We start from the raw sequence: 19,233 nt of genomic DNA on the forward strand, positions 1-19,233 counted from the left end.
AAGGTCTATTGTGAACTACTGGATTAGTTAAAAGTTTGTTCTGGATTTTCTGTAAGATGACCAACCTCCTTATATTTGGCCAACTGAATATAACAAGTTTCCTCACATGGGCTATATTCCACTCTTTTTTTTTACAATCTCTCTCACCCATGAAAAAGTTCAATTTAAGTGACACTAGGAATGCAGTTTTATTATCTTTCTGTCAGCTTTCCTTGATTATTCTTCAAATTCATCTGTCTAAATTCAGGGGTTTCATCTGTCTTGATTGAATTACATTTTTCAACTTCTTCAGTTCAGTTCAGTCACTCAGTCATGTCCAACTCTTTGTGACCCCATGGACTGCAGCAAGCCAGGTTTCCCTGTCCATAACTAACTCCCGAAGCTTATTCAAACCCACATCCGTTGAGTCGGTGATGCCATCCAACCATCTCATCCTCTGTCGTTCCCTTCTCCTCTTGCCTTCAATCTTTCCCAGCATCAGGGTCTTTTCAAATGAGTCAGCTCTTTGCATCAGGTGGCCAAAGTATTAGAGTTTCAGCTTCAGCATCAATCCTTCCAGTGAATATTCAGGACTGATTTCCTTTAGGATGGACTGGTTGGATCTCCTTGCAGTCCAAGGGACTCTCAAGAGTCTTCTCCAACACCACAGTTCAAAAGCATCAATTCTTGGGTGCTAAGTTTTCTTTACAGTACACCTCTCTCATCCATACATGACTACTAGAAAAACCATAGCTTTGACAGACTTTTGTTGACAAAGTAATGTCTCTGCTTTTAAATACGCTGTCTAGGTTTGTCATAGCTTTTCTTCCAAGGAATAAGCGTATTTTAATTTCATGGCTGCAGTCACCATCTGCAGTGATTTTGGAGCCCAAGAAAAGAAATTCACTGCTTCCATTGCTTCCCCATCTATTTGCCATGAAGTGATGGGACCGGATGCCATGATCTTAGTTTTCTGAATGTTGAGTTTTAAGCCAACTTTTTTGCTCTCCTCTTTCACTTTTATCAAGAGGCTCTTTAGTTGTTCTCCACTTTCTGCCATAGGGGTGGTGTCATCTGCATATCTGAGGTTATTGATATTTCTCCCGGCAATCTTGATTTCAGCTTGTGCTTCATCCAGCCTGGCATTTCACAATATAAGTTAAATAAGTGGGATAACATACATCCTTGACGTACTTCTTTACCAATTTGGAACCAGTCTGTTGTTTTATGTCCAGTTCTAACTATTGTTTCTTGACCTGCATACAGATTTCTCAGGAGGCAGGTCAGGTCGTCTGGTATTCTCATCTCTTGAAGAGTTTTCCACAGTTTGTTGTGATCCACACAGTCAAAAGCTTTGGCATAGTCAATAAAGCAGAAGTATATGTTTTTCTGGAACTTTCTTGCTTTTTCAATGATCCAATGGATGTTGGCAATTTGATCTCTGCTTCCTCTGCCTTTTCTAAATCCAGCTTGAACATCTGGAAGTTCACGGTTCACATATTGTTGAAGCCTGGCTTGGAGAATTTTGAGCATTACTTTGCTAGTGTGTGAGATGAGTGCAATTGTGCAGTAGTTTGAACATTCTTTGGCATTGCCTTTCTTTGGTATTGAATGAAAACTGACCTTTTCCAGTTCTGTGGCCACTACTGAGTTTTCCAAATTTTGCTGGCATATTGAGTGCAGCACTTTCACAGCATCATCTTTCAGGATTTGAAATAGCTCAACTGGAATTCCATGACCTCCTCTAGCTTTTTTCATAGTGATGCTTCCTAAGGCTCACTTGACTTCACATTCCAGGATGTCTGGCTCTAGGTGAGTGATCACACCATCGTGGTTACCTGGGTCATGATCTTTTTTTGTATAGTTCTTCAGTGTATTCTTGCCACCTCTTCTTAAGGAAATTAAATCATACAATGTTGACATCATTTCTTAATAAAGCAATGAAACTGTTATAGAAGTAAACACGAAGACTGGCAAGGTAAGTGTTAGTCGCTCAGTCATGTCTGACTCTTTGTGACCCCATGAACTATAGCCTGCCAGCCTCCTCTGTCCATGGGATTCTCCAGGCAAGAATACTGGAGTGGGTAGCTGTTCTCTTCTCCATGGGAACTTCCTGACCCAGGGATTGAACTCTGGCCTTCCTATATTTCAGGCAGATTCTTTATCACTTGAACCGCCAGGGAAGCCCAGGAAGCCTGGACTTCTGACAAAAATATAGGAAATCTCCTCACATAATTGTTGGTTCAAAACTAGGAACAACCACTATGACTTTGTCAAAAGCTTATCACATCTGATTAAACTAATGTTCCCTTCTGATCTGATGAAACCTGAAAAAAAGAAAAAGCATCAGTTAATATCTAACTCAAGAGGCAGGGGTTCATCTTCATGACACACTCAGAACAGAGGGAGAAAGCTGATCTGAACTTGACCATGGCATACTGTATGCAAAGGTAACTGAAGGACTGTGCTTTGCCGATTCTGACTCCCCTCCCTTGCACTCCCAAATAACCAAAGTTAATGCCTTAAGATAATACAATAGTAAACTAATAGGTAATTTAAGAGCCTGAAAGTGGTAAAGTACTTCCCAAATACTTATTCAGGGAAGAATTTAGAGGTCATGAAAAATCACTGTAGCACTATTTACAATAGCCACACCATGGAAGCAACGTAAATATCCATGAAGAATGGATAAAGAAGATGTGGTACATACATACAATGGAACATCACTCGGCACTTAAAAAAAAAATGAAACTTGGTCATTTGTAGAGATGTGGCTAGACCTAGAGTCTGTCATACAGAGTGAGGTAAGTCAGAAAAAGAAAAACAAATATCGCATATTAATGCATGTATGTGGAATCTAGAAAAATGGTAGAGGTGAACCTATTTTCAGGGCAGGAATAGAGATGCAGATGTAAAGAACAGACACGGACATGAGGGGTACAGGGGGATGTTGGGTGAAATGAGAGGTTGGGAATGACACGTACTCACTACCATGTGTAAAATAGATAGCCAGTGGGAAGCTGCTGTATAGCACAGGGAGCTCAGCTAGGTGCTCTGTGATGACCTAGAGGGGTGGGATGGGGGTGTGGTGGAAGGGAGGTCCAAGAGGGCGGGGATACATGTGTAACTATAGCTGATTCACTTCATTGTACATCAGAAACCAACACAACATGGTAAAGCAACTATATCCCAATTAAAAAAAAAAAAAAAAAGGAGGTCATGATAGATCAACATATAGTCCAAGGGCTGTGGAGACAGAGTTCTCAGCAACAGCTAGCCAGCCTCTGGATTCCAATGATGCCTGACTGTGAAGACCCATCCCTGCCCTTTTCAACAATAACTGACACTTCCTTTCTTTAGTCTCCTACTTCCTGCTTCTCATCTCTCCCTGGGGCCCACCCCCCTCTCCTCCCTGCCCCCACCATCAGCTGCTGCCAGCAGTAACTTAACCTTGCAAAGTAAGCAGCCTGGGGGCAATTGCTTCTTTTCCATATTCTAGGGTGTGTGTGCAACATGCTTAATTGCTTCAGTCTAGTCTGACTCTTTGTGACCCTGTGGATCTATGGATCAAAGCCCTCCAGGCTCCTCTGTTCATGGGATTCTCCAGGCAAGAATACCGGAGTGGGTAGCTATGCCCTCCTCCAGGGCATCTGCCTCACCAGGGATCAAACCTGCATCTCTTATGTCCCCGGCATTGACAGGTGGGTTCTTTACCACTAGCGCCATATCTGCCTCTCAAAGAGTAGTTCCTAGAGCAGCACCAGCATCATCTGCCTGGAAACTTGTGAGAAATATCAATTCTCAGGTTCCACCCCATACCTACTGAACAGGAAACTCTAAGCATGGGGCCTAGTAAACTTTTAACAGACTCTTGCAGTGATTCAGATGCATGATAAAACTTGAGAATCACTGTTCTATCGAAGAGAATTCTTAGAAGTCTGAAGCCCTTGAAGACCTCAGGTTAAAGCTCTGATTCTTGCTGCTGCTGCTGCTGCTAAGTCGCTTCAGTCGTGTCCAACTCTGTGTGACCCCATAGACCGCAGCCCACTAGGCTCCGCTGTCCCTGGGATTCTCCAGGCAAGAATACTGGAGTACATTGCCATTGCCTTCTCCAATGCATGAAAGTGAAAAGTGAAAGTGAAGTCGCTCAGTCCTGTCCGATTCTTAGTGACCCCATGGACTGCAGCCTGCCAGGCTCCTCCATCCATCTTGAGGGACCTCAAAACCCATTTGAAGTGTAAGGAAGATTTTGAATCCTCAGAAGAATCAACTTTGAGTTTTCTATGACAAAACTCTGGAGGTACACATTTAACACTTTTGGGGAGCACTTACCACATCCAGGTACTGTGTCAAGTTCATATCCATTTATGGTATCAGTTGTCTCTTATTACAAATAAGGAAACTAAATTTAGAAAGACTAAGTGATTTGCCCTGAGTCATATGGTTAGGAAGCCATGGAGCCAGGATTCAAAGCCATGCAAGTGAATTTCATGCACTGTTTGATTTGCTGTATCTTTGAAAAGGGGTAATGAAATACAGCTCCAGGCTGAAAAGTACTGATTAGACTTTTCATTCAAGGAGATTGAGCCTCAGAGCTCTTGCTTTTACCCTGGGCTTTTTGAATTATCTGTAGAAGTTAGTGTTTGCTTTAATTTCTCCCTGTAGGTGAGAAATTGTCGTGATTAATAATCTTGACTTCCCTCCTGGATCCCTAGTTTGTCTTTTAACATACTAGTAGTTGTATCCTAGGAGTAAAATCATCTGGTACCATGGAAGTAACATAAAATAGATAAAAAGATACGTGTATATGATCTTACAGTTTGTTCCTTGGCAGTTTTTACTGAATTATAACAATGTTTGCTTACAAATAAAGGTAATTAAAAAATATTTGTTTTCAACAAAACTTCAGTTCATGTCATATTCAAATTAGAAATAGAGCCATATAATTTATAAAAGAACAGAGTAATAGCATATATTGAATTGATGTAGTGATAAAAATAATTTTCCTGGATTTTTCCCTTTTGAGATAGATAATTATTATGAAAATATGTACTTTTTAAAAATCAAAACAACATAAAAGTTACATATATAAATGTGTTAGAAGAATCCCAAGACTTTATTTAGGTGCTTACTTGATCCTTTATGTAAGCTAGCAATCTGTACTGGCAAAAAATGGCATTGTAAGTCTACACAGTTTTACTAAGATGACATGGTTCCACCACATTTATAGTGAAGATCATTAAAAAGCTTTTTTTTTTTTTAAGTAATGGATTAGCTTAAATTTCCACTTACTTTGATAAAATATTAAAGTCTAGCTATAATTAGCAGTAAGCACTTCAAAATAGATTGTGGTTTAAATATTAATAATTGATGTGACCTGTACCTTCCATATAAAAGATGTTGATACATGTTTCATTTTTACACATGGGTATTTAATGTCCAAAATGTATGCACTAAGAAAACCATGTCATGCTCTGTGAAAAACGATCAATACTAAAAGATTTGCATCTGGCAGGGGTTTGTGCAGGGCAAGAAGAAAGAAGAAGTAGATATCCTGCACGTTTTGTTGAAAAAAGTCCTACCAAGCAAGCAAGAGGTAGTGAACTGGTACCCCTACAAGGAATAGGAAAAAAAAAAAAAATGCAATATAATTGTCAGGCAAGTGTATGCTCCTCGGTTCTGTCTCGTTACAACAAAGATTTGGAGCAACAGACATTAAAGCCCTCAGCGCATCACAGCTCTCCGGTTTTGGAGAAACCATGTTATAGCTCTTAGATCAATCAGTGGTACAGCTCTGTTTTATTTAGAAGACAGCAGGAGAATCCATCCTTGAAGGTTGAGGGCATGCCAACCCAAAGTGGGGGGGGAGAGAGGGAGAGAGAGAGAGAGAGAGAGAGAGAGAGAGAAAGCGCATGCGCTCTTCTTTTTATATGTTTTTCCTCCCCCTGGGCCTGCCCTATGCAAATTGGGCTAGCCAGGAGTGCTGTTTGTTCCACCTGAAGCCCTCACTCCAGTCCTCAGACCTTCCTTTGACCTCCTTTGTTTTATTTTTGCGGGCTTTTCCCTTCCTAGTCTTTTAGCCACCGCCATTTTGGACTCCTGTTTCCTATTCTAACTACCTAACAATGATAAAAATATCATTTGATCTAAGAATGCCTTCATTCCCCACCGTGCCAGCTAGATGAAGTGGAAATACTCAGCTGCCTTAGTTGGGACAAACTCAAAACATGGATTAGGTCCTCGAAATGAGCAGATGACCTCTGGATAGGATGATTCAGTAGGCTGCTTTAATAATATACCATGACTTCCCTTAGAACAGAAACCACTCGGTTTGGGGAGATTGCAGGTGAGAGGGAAATTTGACACTTGCAGAGCTTAGTTTTAGTTTGCTTTGTAATACATTACCCACAGCAAATTTACCTCTATCTTTAGAAATAAAGATGACATCTGTCATGAAGCCTCTTACATTTTTTTCTATCTGCTATTTCCAGTGTCATATATCTGACATGTGATAACCTCCCTTTATAAACTCAAATGTTAGGGACAAGATTTTATTCATTTTGGGTGCCCACATGGCTATTCTTGACCTACTTGCAAATACATGACAAGATCCACTGCACATTCTCTTATACTGAGGTTTCCGTTTCTGACTCTGAACACACCTTTCAAGCCTAAAATCATCTTTATTATACGTACCTAGGAATCAGAAAATTAAACCTTAGAAGTCCACTCGGCTTCATTTTAGGTAGATACCTTTCTGCCTGCCCTTGAGGCATTAACAATTTACGTCACAAGAAAGTATCTTTTTTGGTTTGTTTTTCAGAGCTAAACATTTAAATCTTGAAGCATTTTGTTTCTTTGCAAACATCTTTGTTAGAATTAAAAAAAAAAGTGTTGATCAAAATGTTGTCTTAGTTGTTACTGACAGCTGTTAAAATGCTGCTAAAAATACAGCGCCGACTACTGAAAAGCTAACTGCTCCTGTGAAGTCCTAATGAGAAATTCTAAATGAGTTTTTCATCACGTTCAGCAGAGACTCTTATTTCCCACACCTGACCCACTGGATTGTTTCACTTTTCTGTGGTTGTTATTGCCCATAATATCAGAAAAGCAGCCGGATGCATAATTCTAATGAGCTCACAAACCATGCAGTTATTTATGTAAGATTAGCATAGTTATTTAAAGGTGATGAATTTTCTGCACTAAACCAAGAAAAAGAGAAGGAATTGCAAATATCTTTATTTTTATTAAAACACATGGCTCTGAGTCCCCCTCCCCTTTTCAACCACTGTACATTATTTCTAAATTTAGAACATCAGTGTATGCACAGTGCAATCTGATTTGCCTCTAATAATGTGGCACGCTAATTGTGATGCATGTTCTGTTTGGTGCTCTGTCAGCTCAAAATCTGGTCATCGAGATGGATGAGGTTTGTGTGTTTTCTGTTTAAAATGACTGCAAATGAAATTAAGGTAGACAGATGAATAGTTAGGTAAACAAATATGGAAATTAATGAGTAAGCAAAGCTAATAAAAATATTCCAAGTAGTCCAGAAACTTGAATTGGGTCTATTTTGGGTATTAACAAACTCTGATATGTTTTGTATTTCTCTTCTGGTCCACAATTTCTTATTTGCTTGCAATGTTTATAAACTGTAACATGTGTGTTTTGCAATAAACAAAGAAGAAATTCTATTTTATATTTTTCCCCTATTCATCTTTTCTCTCCAACACTGCCCGCCCTAGCCCCGCCTTTCTCTCTCTGACTCTCTCTGTCTTTCTCAACTCTTCCTAACAGCTGGTAAGAGACAGGGGGGAAAAAAGCTCAGCTTTTTTGAAAGAAAAAAAAAAGTGCCAGCATGACTAGGCTTATTAATGAAGTTATCTATGTCCAAATGCTTAGCCTTCAACTTTTTAAGATTATTGAATACAATTAAATTATATGCTACTTAACGGGCTTTACTTTCCTATCAGTAAATAAAGATCTAAAGGAGATCTAATACATTTCAAAATGTATTTATGGGGGGGTGTTGCTTATCATTTCATGGCTTAAACAACTCCATGCGTTTTGGGTTTTTTTTTTCTCCCCCCAGTGTCAGCTGTTGGATGAAGTGAGATTTGGATCAGAGATCTAAGGGGTTGCTCTGGTAAAGCTGAAATAAAGAGCACGGGAGGATTTTTTTCCGACACAAACTTAGATGATATTAGGCTTTGTATCTGAAGTTATATAATAGAAGATGTGATGTCACATATGTAAATTGCAAACGCTGAGTCGTGCACTTTAGGTAGCAAACCTCAGGGAGTTTGAGGCTAATGGGTTGAGGGAGGGAAGTGTCCTGAGGTACAGGACTGTGCAAGGAGGCTGAACAAGTGTCAAAAGGGAAGAGAATGGATGCTGCTTCAAGGTTTCAGACTATTTGGCAGCTGTAAGTAGTCTCCAATAATTTGGAGATGAAGTTAAGGTCCTTTTCTGTGCTTTTACTTCCTTAATACTCATTTTTCTTAAAAACACATTTCTATCCTTTTGCAAAGAAAAATACATCTAAAAGGATCAAAAGAACAAAGTTTGTTATGAGCTTAAAAATCAGCAAGTAATGACATTTCCTAGATGTACGTTTTCAAAGTTGATAGGACTCTTTATTATTAAGCATTGGAAACCAAGAGTATTCGGGATAACCAAAAAACCCTGCATCTCCATTTTTGATGGAGTCTCTCAGAGACATCACTTGTAGGGTGATTCCCAGTAACACCAGTGCCACCATCTCTTCAGATAAGGGAGCCAAAGATTTTATCTTGGAGCTGTTTTCCTTCTAGGGTGGCACAAGACCACCTCTTACAGCCAGCAAAAGAAAATAATTGTTCAAAAGTTTGAGGAGATACTCAAATATACAAAAATAAAGGTTTGCTTAATAGTAATGGCAAGATCCCCTAATATCTCTGTTGAAGGATAAGAGAAATTGATATACATGGGCATATGGATGTCCCCACAAGCGATTTTGGTGTGCAAAAGTTTCAAAAGAATATACGTAAATGCTTAAAAACTCAGTCTCAGTTTTATAATACCAAACTGCTTTATAGCATTAAAGATTAAAATTTGAGATTGGACAGAAGGAAAACGCAGGAAGAAATCTTCTAGATTTCTAAAATGTGGCAGTTACAATAACCCCACTTTACATCAGAATCTGCTGCCTAATAAATTGTCCGTAATAAAATTAGTGATTAAAATAGTGGAGGAACACCTAGGTAAAGAAAGTTTAAGTAAAATCATTTTATAAAGGGGAAAGGAATAATCAAATGCCAGATTTATCAATTCTGAAACTGAATTCGCATTATAAAGATTACCTTAAAGAAGAGTTCGTTTTCTCTTAATATTTCATTAGGAAAAATTTCAAACACAAAAAACCCACTACCAAGTTTCTACCACTAGTATATAGTGCCTTAATCACATTAACTATCCATCCTTCTGTCTGTGAACTCATGACTGTCAATCCATCCTATTTTTGATGCAGTTCAGAATTCATTTTTTTCAGTCAGTATCCTTCTACATGGTGATTCTTTTTAAAGTTCATTGAACATTTATTATGTTAATTATTTTCTTGATTTCACCTAAGCATAATACTTTAAGAATTTCACCTTCTCTACACCTAAGGAAACAAGCAAAAGTTTGTTCGCCACAGGCCAAATGCCACTTTAAGAACAGGGGAGTGCCAACACTGTGTGGGTGACACCGCAATGGACAGCTAGAGACTGGGGCAGTGGGATTGTGGGGCTGTGATTGTTTTAACAGGGCAGTTCTGCGTTTAACACGGTGGGAAGGGATTACCAACTTCCACAGTTCCTTAGGAAGAAAACCGGGAAGGAGCACAGCAAAGGGCAGGGGGAGGGAGTCAATAAAACCTGTAGGAAAAGGAGTGTAAAGCCGGGACAGGGACCAGTGTGGTCAGTTTCTGGAGTTTAACTGCGTGATAAACGACAAGAACAGGGGAGCCTGTAAGCGGTCGTGATATTCACAGTGCGTCCCTCCTACCCAAAATCTTCCACTAAGGCTAAGTGTTAGAAGAGTCTGGGGTTGAAGCTCGTGGACACGCGCGCACACACACACGCACACATTTGCCCTAATGGGGGTGATCTGTGTGGTTTGCCGGGGCGGGGCGGGGGGGGGGCGGCGATGTGGGACTTGGGGAGAATCCAGAGCCAGGAGGCGCAGACGGCTCCGCAAGGCAGCCGGAGCCTGAGGCTCCTGGGATCGCGGGTCGCAGCTCCATCCTCCGCCCCGTGCCGCGCTCCCGGGCGCCGCCGTCCGCCCTCCCGGCTCGGTCGCCCCCCTTTCCCTTTCGCGTCTGCGTAGGTGTCCGCCGGAGCGGCAGGAGGGCGCGGGGGCGCGCGGGGCGGCGCGGGGGCGCGCGGGGCTCGGCGCGCGGCGGGGGGAGGGGGCCTGGCGCCCCGCCGCGTCCTCGGCTCGCTCGGCGGAGCGGGCGGCGGCGGCCCGGGCGCTGTCAGAGTGAGGGGACAGCCGGCGACCGCCGCTGCTCGCCAGTCTCCCCCGCGCGCAGACACCCGGTCCTTCCTCGGCGCCCCCCCCCACGGTGGGGGTGGGGCAGAGGCGCGGCGAGCCGGGGAGAAAAGCGGGGGGGCGGTGGAGAGACGAGCAGCCTCTCCGGGTGGGCAGCGGAGGAGCAGGAAAAGAAACTTTTCCCTCCCGCCCCCCGCGCATGGTCCCTAGCCCGCGTCTCCCCTCCCGGCGGCTGGGAACTGCACCTGAGGCCGGGGGCGCGAGGTCAGGGCTGGACTTTGGGGAGTCGTGGGGAGGGCTGTGGGGTGACGTGCACTGGGGTTCCGTTTGCCATCGGCCTCCTAGCAGCCAGTGGCCAGGCTGGGGAGGGGGCCACGGGCGCCCCCGGCCCGGTTTCCCCCCAGACGGTGGCCGGACGCTCGGCTGCCTGCTCCTTCTGCAGAGGGTGTGACCCGGGAAGGGGGCCGCGGCACAGAGGGCTCCCCCTACGGCCACCCCCCTCAAAACACACACTCACACGCTCTGCCGCCCGAGCTGTCACCGGTCACCCCAGGCCTGGGGAGGGGGCGCGGAGAGCCCGCTGCGGGGCGGCCGGTGCGGGGTCAACCCCCCTAACTTCCCGGCTTCCAAGGCAGCCGCCGCCGCCCGGGAGACCGACAGCCCCGAGAGAGGGCCCGCCGCCTAAGGCCGGGCCGCCGCCGCTGCTGGGGGCGGGCGGGCGCCCGCGTCCCCCTCTGCGCGATTTGGCGCCGCCGCCTCGTCTCCTCCTGCCGGGTAACAACACTACGGCTCTATTGCTCTACCCACCGTCAGTAGGACGACTGCCGGGAGTCTCTTCCTCTCCATCCTTACCGCCGATCTGCTAATATCGGACTTGCTGGCGGCGGCGGCGGCGGGAGCGGGAGCCTGGTTGCCCCCACCCAACCCCCGCCCCGCGCCCCAGCCTCCCCACCATGTCCTAGAAAAGGTGAGTGTACAGCGACAGTCACTTGGCGCTGACAGCCGCGGGAGGGGTCCGGGGAGCGCAGGGCGGCCCCGGGGAAGGCATGTTCCGCGCAGAGGGCGCGGGTTGGCAAGCCGAGGTGGGCTGCGGGCAGGAGACAAGGTTCCCACCCGGCCGCCTCCGGGCAGGGTTGTTGGGCGGCGGGCGAGCAATCGTGGCGGCCAGTCCCTGCAAGATTCTAACCTAGATTTTGCAAGAAACTGAGATCCAGGGCAAGACTGGCCCTCCGTAAAGGTGGTAAAAACTTAGCAAAAGAGACACGTCCATTCCTTTAATAATAAATAATTTGGCAGCGCAGGCGGAGCCGTCTTCTCCTCGGGTGCCCAGGCGCTAGGTCCGGGACTCCCCTCCTTCCTGCCGGCCGTCTGCGCTCGGGCCCGGCAGCTATCGATGCCCGGCTCCTTGCTTGGCCCGGAGAGCGCGCAGGACCTCGGGCCCCGCGGGAAAGTTGGGAGACTTGCGGGGACTCCCGGCTGCGGGGGCGCCGGGAGCCGCTCAGAGCGGGGACTGCTGAGTACAGGAGTCGGGGGGTCGCAACCAGTTCTTGTGCGCCGCCGCCGTCTCTCCCGCGGCCAGGGAGTTCCCTACCTGGAGCGACTGAGAGTTCGAGTCTTCCTCGGTTCGGGGTCTGGAATTCCGAAGCTTAATGAACTGTAAGGAGAGGAGGGGCCTTTGGGCACAGGGTGAACTCCCTCCCCCCCACCCCACTTCCGAGTTTGGCTGGTGCGGGGCACGGGTGAGGCGGGAGGACGCACAGCTGCCGCCGCCGGGCTGCGGGTCGCCAAGGGCCCGGGGACCAGATTTAGGTGTGTACGTCACCGGTGCTGACTCTGGACCAGCCAGGAATATAAAACGGAGCCTCACACTCCGAGCCTCAAAGTCCTTAGAAATCAAAGTTAAGAAGCCCATCCTTTTGCTTAGTAACTACAGCCTTGGGGTGGGCAGGAGGAGAGTCGAGGTGGAGGCGGCTGGAGGGAAACCGAAATTTCTTCTTGCAGACGCTTGATCCTTAGAAAACAGTTTTGTTTCCTTCCCCCCTCCTGATTGTTTCTCCCAATGATGTGCACCCCCTCCCACCCATTATTAAAAAGTGACTATCCTCGATGGTCAGCTTTCTTTTAAATTGAACTACTGGAAAAATCCAATACGAAAGCAATAAATACAGCCACAAAATTGTAAGGAAGGAGTGCTGCAGCTCTTGACCCTGCCAGAGGTGTAAGGATGGGGAGGGGGGTGGGGGTGGGAGAGAAGCCGTGTTTAAAGGGCTTTGGCTGCACTGAAATCACTCGCTTTCCCCGCACGGTTAAAACAAGGAAATTCAATTCGAGTGGGAACGTGATCCTCTTGCTTGCTGGCAGCGGACGCTGCGGCTGCTGTGTTGAGGTAACTCGGCAGACTGACGAGTGGGGCGGGGAATGAACCTCCGGGGTCGGGAGAAGCCCACTGAGGGTCCCTCCCTGCGCGCGGACGCTGTGGGCGGTGCCTGGGCTAGGGCTGCCGCTCACCTGGCGCTGCAGGTGGAGAGCATCAGGGAGGACACCTTGACTGGTTTTCTAAAAACCGACTTCTTCAGCGTCCCCAGACTTTAAGCGTCTTTCCCGACATCCTGGGGTAGGCCAGGAGGAGAGCCAGGTGGGCGTGAGCAAGTTTGGGGTAGTGAAGCGAGGGGCGTGGGGGGGCAGCGAGTCGTGAGTACCTAGTGGCGTAGCCGCTGCCCTGCACCCCGAGCGGCCTCCGCTTCTGCTGCTTTAAGGGAGCTGCCGAGTCCAGGCTGTGTCGCAGCAACTTTGTATCAGTCATGTCGTCCTCCTGGTGACTGACAGCCTGGATTGTCCAATGAGAAGCCCGCCTGACCCGTGCAGCGTGGAGCCTTGCTTCCCCCCGGACCAATGGAAAGGGCCCAAGGGGGCGGGATAGCAACCTGAACTTTTTATCTGGACATGTGACCCGCTTTTAAAAGGGCCGGCCCTGAAGCTGGCCCACTCCCCCTCCGGGCTTTCGCCCGCCCTCTCCTTCTCTCTCCCTCCCAGCTTCCCCCGCCCTAGCCCTGCCCCTGCCCCTGCCCCCTCCTTTCCACCCCCCCGCGCCCGGGGTGTCATTGGACGGGTGAGACGCAAGCCAACTTCAGGCTGCTCTGAGGAAACCCGTGCAGTCACCTGGGTGCAAGAGCATTGCTGCCTCGGGCTCTCCCGCTGCAGGGAGAGCTGCACTCGCTGGCCTGGATGTGGTTGGATTTAGGGGGGCTCCGCAGCAGGGGTGTCGTGGCGTTGGCGAGCGCTGCAACAGGTAGACGCCGAGAGACGGACCCCGGCCGAGGCAGGTGTGTAGGGGTGTGCGGCTGGGCGCCGCTTGCCCGGCTCTGCGTGTGGCCGCGGCGCGGGAGCGTGCACTTTGCAGGGAGAAGTGGCTGCGTAATCCGGAGGCACTGTCAGTAGGGTGCTGTGTGCTTGTTGTTTTGTTTTGGTTTTCCACTTTCCCCCCCTTTGGCCGCCAGAGGACTATTTTGGGAAAGTTTGGCCACTTTGGATAAATGCCCTCTAACGAGCAGCTTTCTACCGCCTTTGGCAGTGGGAGGTCTCTCACCCTTCCCTTTCCCCAAAGATGAATTTCGGATCGTTTTTCTTGTACAGTTTTTAAAGGACGTTTGAATAATATTTCTTTCCTTTATAAATTGCGGAAGCACCCAAATCTCAGCCAGAGGTGTAGTGGAAAAAGGGCAATTGAAGGAGATACAAATCCCGACAGATTCTGTAGGAAAGAGGCTCTGGAAATTCGTGCATTTCCCGTGCCTTAGGATTCACGAAACTCCTGAAAGAGATTATGCTTTATGTGGCATCAGTTCGAATTCTAAAAGCAGGAGAGAAAGGATGAAGCTTCTTTCGGTGACATCCGTGCCCTGCTACTGAATTTAGGTGCACAGCTTTTCCTAATGAATTTTAGAAGACCAGGTTTAAATCGTAATGGTTTACGGCACCAAAAGGTTTAAGTATTTGTTATAACATAGAAGTTAGGAAAACTTTGATACCAGACAAGTTTGGAAACCACTGAATTTCAAAGGCAGTAAATTGCATTTTCATATTTGAATTGGCATTTCTCTAGGTGCTGTTATTGATGATATTTACATAGTAATGCTAACAGCATTCTCCATCTGTGAAATTCTGGGAAGTTTTCATTTTAGATTTGACTTCATGACAGGCTATCATGGAAATGCTTGAGGAAAGAAGTTTTTTTAAAATAATAAAAGGGGAGCTTTTTCCTTTAAGGGAGAAATAGTTTAGTTTGGGGCTTTTGGAACGATCAGGTGGCTCAGTGAATTAGGTGAGTGAATAGAAATCAGGTGTGTTCAGTTCTAACTGGTTCTCTGGCTCTCTTAGGTGACCTTGGGCTGATTTCTATCATTAATTTCATCTGTTAAAACAAGGAACATGGTTATAGTTAAGTAATAGGGATGACAGCAAAAGAGTTACAGTAAACTTTTACAACTATGCAACCAATACAAATTATAAAATTCTTAACGTTCTGTCTTGAGGATGTAATATTAGAGTCAGATAACTATAGAAAATGATGCATTTGAAATGGAACTGTGTTTGGGAGGTTATAAAAGTGAAACTGTTTTCGGAAAAAAATATAAATTTGCAAGATTCTTTGTTAATATTCCTGAAACAAACAAACAAAAAGAACTACTTCCTTATGGGAAACTGCAGTTTAACAGAGTCTGTAAAATATAAAAATTTAAAGTCAGATTTTCCCTTTGCAAAAATAGTGTTTAAGAGCATATATATGACAAGGTAGAACTGTCAGTATTTTTCCTTACTTTCCCTGTGTGAAAGTTCCTTCATTTTAAGAGGGGAGGCATTTGCCTGAATATTAAGGGACCTTCATGTTTTTTGTCTTTGCCCCAAGGGGAGTATCTGTTATAGTTTCCATTGTAAGAGAGACAAGCCTGATTTTACATAAGTAGATTTGTATATCAATATCTGTTTAATCTTATACTTTAGTAACAAAAACTTTACCTTTTCCCTCTGGATATTAAGTTCCATGAAGATCATATTCATCAACTAATATTTTCAGTATTCACTAGTGATTGACTAAAAATCTGCTCAAGCCATGGAGCTTGTGCCAGTTTCAAAAAGACAACCTGGATTTCCTGGACGACATAGGAAATAACTTCCTAACTGATCCGTTTGTTTTATAGAGAAGATCAATTAAGATAATATAGGACAGAATAGCATGGAAACTTACACACTACCATATGTACATAGATAGTGGGAATTTGCTGTGTGACTTAGTAAACTCAAACCAGGGCTCTTGTGGCAACCTAGAGGAGTGGGATGGGGTGGGAGGTGGGAGGTGGGAGGTAGGTTCAGAAGGGAGGGGATATATGTATACTTATGGCTGATTCATGTTGATATATGGCAGAAACCAACACAATATTGTAAAGCACTTATCTTTCAATTAAAAATAAGTACATTAAAAAAAAGAAAGGAAAAGATAATAGGGAGAATTCAGCATAAAATATTTCAATAATCATATATTTTTTTAAAAGCCTGATCCTTAAAAATATTTCCAGTGGAAGCCATGTAGGTGCTAGCCCTAGCCCTAGATATCTTCCGTTCTTTACTGTTGGTTGCCAGCCTTTATATTCTTTGTTGAGAGGTGTATTAGGTTGACAGATCAAAATGTCTTAAAGCTAATGTAGATTTCAGCAAAGCCTTTGCAAATTCTCTAATGATAGCCTTGTCAATAATGTGGTGAAATGCAGGCTGGTCTGTGTTATTGTCAAGAGGGTTCAAGGCTAGCCAAACAAGACTTGGAAAGTTGTGATCAGCTGCATGATATTAGCTGATAAGGTACTTCCTTGTAAGAGTGCTTTAAGATGGTTCTTGCCTATCAGCGCTCTCGTAAAGGTTCTCTTCAAATCTTTATATAGCCTTATGTATCTAAGACGTGGCTCCTGGCTTGAGGCACAGTGATGAAAAGTGTCCCTCCGCATATTAGTAGATGTTGTGTGAGAAAAAAGAAAACAGGTGCAGTGGCCAAATTATTTAGGGAACTCTGAATTAAAAAGGAAATGGGTTTCTGTACCTTAGAACTTCCAAGAGTTTTAGCATGTGAATTTCCACTGTGAAGCTTCAAAACAGGCAGTGAGTGATCATCCTTTCCTAAAGACAGTTTGGAGAAAGAATTTTTGGAGAGAAGTCTGGATGACGATGATCCTTCAGACTCAAGGCAGATGGTCCTGTTGTCTGGGAGACTGTAGGTGTGGGAGTGGGGAGGGATGAACTTGTGGAGACCTTTAGTAAGGGTGCCAAGGCAGGGGTGATTTCTGGGCATTTGAATAGACGGTGGTACAATTCACCAAGACAGGGAATGTGGGTTTAGGAATAGGATTGGGGTGTGGGGGGATGATACACAGAAGGTGTTCAGTTTTAAACAGGAATAGACACATTTCTTGTGGTTTGATGAATTTGGGACTGAAGTATCTATCTGTACCTTATCTATACTGTTCCAGTTTGGTATGGGGAAGGCTGAATATTCTTAGAAGTAGAAGCAGCACATATTTACTGGTATTTTTCAACCCATGGCTATTACTAAATGGTTTTTCAGTAAGGTACAAAAGGCCAGTATTAGCTGTTTTGGTCCCATTTCACTATATTCAGTTCTTGGCTTTCATCCACACTAATTTTTCCTGCTGGAATTATCAGATTACCTTCTCAGACTTCATAACTTGGCTTACTTTCTACTGTTTTGTGATTGGGAATTTATAGAATAATGTTCTTTAAGCAAAAACATGCTACATAATTGGGAGATTTCAATGTTCACAAATTACTGGGTATTGATTATTTTATAATAGTTTAACATTTTTTTATTTGTACTATGCTGTCATCTTGGGGTGCAGTGGTAAAGCTGATAAAGTTTCCTCCTTCTGGGAACTTAAAAGCCTAGTGTGGAATACAGAAAAGTAAGAGGTAATTATGATCTTCGGACAATTTGGGCATTAAATTTTGCCAGAGAGCCCTGTGATATCTGATGCCAATTTATTTAGTAGAGTCATTATATCATTTTTTCCATGTTAATATAATTTCTGGAGCAAAAAGTCTTCCTAGTCTCTTTAATGAGAAGAGGGTAGGGTGGATGAAGATCGTGAGTGGCAGAGTGGGGGAAAGGACTGAGAGGTCTGAAGTAATATCTGTGCTCAGCACTGCAGAAACTGCAGCTTTTAGGTCAGGACCTTTATTTGGGTCAGAGATTGTTTATACACCTGAAAGGATTTGAAAAATGCGTAGTTAAAGATTTTAAGAGTTCTATGCATGAAAATGCACAAATGAAATTTTATTGAGTGAATTAATTTTCTTTGAGAGATGTTTCTTTAGAGTGGTGCTTCTCAAGCCAGGGGTGATTTTGGCCCCCCTCCCCACACCCCTAGGGGCTTTTGGCAAGGCTGGAGGCATTTGGGGCTGTCACAGTGGGGCAGGAGGAATGCTACTGGCATCTAGTGGGTAGGGGTCAGGGATACAGCTGTACATCTTACAATGCACAGGAGAGATCTCAACAAAGCATTATCAGGCCCCCAGTAGGGCCATGGTTGAGAGACCTTGGTGTAGACACCTGGGATCAAATTCCAGCTCTGCTGTGTAGCTTCTGCCTCGGTTTCCCCAGTTGTATCATTTGGGACAGTACTTCTGCCAATCTTGTAGGGTAATTTATAAGGGTATGTACGTTAATATCTGTGAAAGGCTTGTAATAGGTCATTGAACCATATCATGCATAAGAATTATAGAAATACAGCCTGTTACTATTATCTATAGAATAAATTTATAGAGAGAGCCAGTAGATAAAATAGTATGTCTAAAACAATCCTGGGGACTCCTTGAGGATGGGAATTGAGGCTGTTTTGTTCATCACTGTAGATTCAGTGGCTAGTTGTAGGCCCAGGATGCAACACACACTTGGTGAATATTTGTTGAATGAATGAACACATAAATTGTCAGGACCCATCTCAGACTTCCTCCATTAACTGTTGAGAATGAAACTGGCTGTCTGGAGTCTTTTCAGCAGAGCTACCACTAGGTCAGGCGCATGTCAGAGTCCTTGCCAGGACTGAAATACAGACTAGAGTCCTGACATTCTCAACTTGTCATTCAGCCTCTTTGAGTTATGGACTAGCTTAATTAATCAGGATATATGACTCTTCACTGTTCAGAATTGACATTAAATTATCTTCACCAAAATCTATTTTACGAAAATCTTACTGTTTTGAAAATAATCCTCAAGTTATCTTGCCTGTGATCATTCACGGGATGACTTTACATTGGGAAATGGTAACATTAATTACATTTCCTCATTGTTTTTTAATCAAGTCACATATTAGCTATGAAAAGCAGCTTCTATATGCTGGAAAGACTCCAAAGACTTTGGCATTAGATTTCGTTTTAAACCTGACTTTCACTTACTGTGTCTTTGACCTTGGGCAAGTTGCCCACTTGGTTAAACCCTCAGTTTCCTCTTTGGATGCATCAGGAGTCCCCAGGATTACTTTGCATATTAAATAAGTTAACATTTGTAAATATTCTTTGGAAACTCTACAGGCTGTATTATAGCAAAGATGTTTTATATGTAAAATTTCCTTCAAACTCCAAAGGCTGTAGTATATAGTAAAGATGTTACTTGGATGCAAAATAGTTTTATTGCTTGCTCTATTATAGCAAAGATGTTGCTTTTATTTAGATGGGAAATAG

The 19,233-nt window shown here is 44.5% G+C and overlaps 1 protein-coding gene and 1 long non-coding RNA gene across 9 annotated transcripts in view; one reads left to right on the plus strand and one right to left on the minus strand.

Annotated features, from left to right (window-relative positions):
* Positions 1-13,267, minus strand: part of LOC104974569 (uncharacterized) — a 72,234-nt gene extending 58,967 nt beyond the window's left edge. For 2 of the 3 annotated variants that reach the window (XR_009490956.1, XR_003029977.2), the window contains exons 1-2: positions 13,000-13,267; positions 11,299-12,145 (exon numbers count right to left, since the gene is read on the minus strand). This is a non-coding gene — a long non-coding RNA (uncharacterized lncRNA). The remainder of the gene's footprint in view (positions 1-11,298; positions 12,146-12,999) is intronic. The other variant, XR_009490957.1, reaches the window with a different exon arrangement.
* Positions 11,366-19,233, plus strand: part of NR3C2 (nuclear receptor subfamily 3 group C member 2) — a 439,920-nt gene continuing 432,052 nt past the window's right edge. For 4 of the 6 annotated variants that reach the window (XM_010813712.4, XM_010813714.4, XM_005217506.5 and 1 more), the window contains exon 1: positions 13,621-13,814. The gene's annotated coding sequence lies outside the window, so the exon portion shown is untranslated. Of the gene's footprint in view, positions 11,459-13,620; positions 13,815-19,233 lie in introns of those variants that run through there. The other 2 variants (XM_059876106.1, XM_024977376.2) reach the window with 2 other exon arrangements.

The sequence above is a fragment of the Bos taurus genome, chromosome 17 (genome assembly GCF_002263795.3).
Source record: "Bos taurus isolate L1 Dominette 01449 registration number 42190680 breed Hereford chromosome 17, ARS-UCD2.0, whole genome shotgun sequence".
In the NCBI taxonomy this organism is placed as follows: domain Eukaryota; kingdom Metazoa; phylum Chordata; class Mammalia; order Artiodactyla; family Bovidae; genus Bos; species Bos taurus.